The sequence below is a fragment of the Lupinus angustifolius genome, chromosome LG16 (genome assembly GCF_001865875.1).
Source record: "Lupinus angustifolius cultivar Tanjil chromosome LG16, LupAngTanjil_v1.0, whole genome shotgun sequence".
NCBI lineage: Eukaryota > Viridiplantae > Streptophyta > Magnoliopsida > Fabales > Fabaceae > Lupinus > Lupinus angustifolius.
Window position 1 is genome coordinate 16,378,478 of NC_032024.1, and position 549 is coordinate 16,379,026.

The window sequence follows — 549 nt, forward strand, 5'->3', positions numbered from 1 at the left end:
AAAGGTTTTGGAGTTAACTTAGGTTTAAGAAACCCAAGATTTTTATGTTTGAATGCTTTTGAATATATATGATTGTTGATGAAATGTGTTGAATATTGTATATGAATGTTGTTGGAAAATTTTCTGAGTGCAGGTGGTTGAGAAACCATGTTTAAATGTGTCTTGGTTGTCGAAAATGGCAAAAATTAGCATTCTGTCCAAATCCCAGTAGTCTGGGCAAACCAGGCGTCGCCGGGGCGACCAAAAACCCGATTGGGCGAAAAAAAAAATTTCCAGGATTTTCGCCTCGGCAACAAGGCGTCGCCGGGGCGAGCCCGGGCCAGCAAAAGTCCGCCCGGGCCAGCAAAAACTCGAATGGGTGAAAAAAAAATTCCAGAACTTTAGGAGTTTCAAGAACTCTCTCGCTTGAGCGATAATACCTTCGCCTGGGCGAGGAAAGCTCCAGTTGATTTAGGATTTAAAGATGAATTGTCGCTTGGGTGACTAGTCCCCGCTTGGGCGAGAGATAGTAATTGTGTTTGACTATTTGGATTGATTGGTTGAAGATGT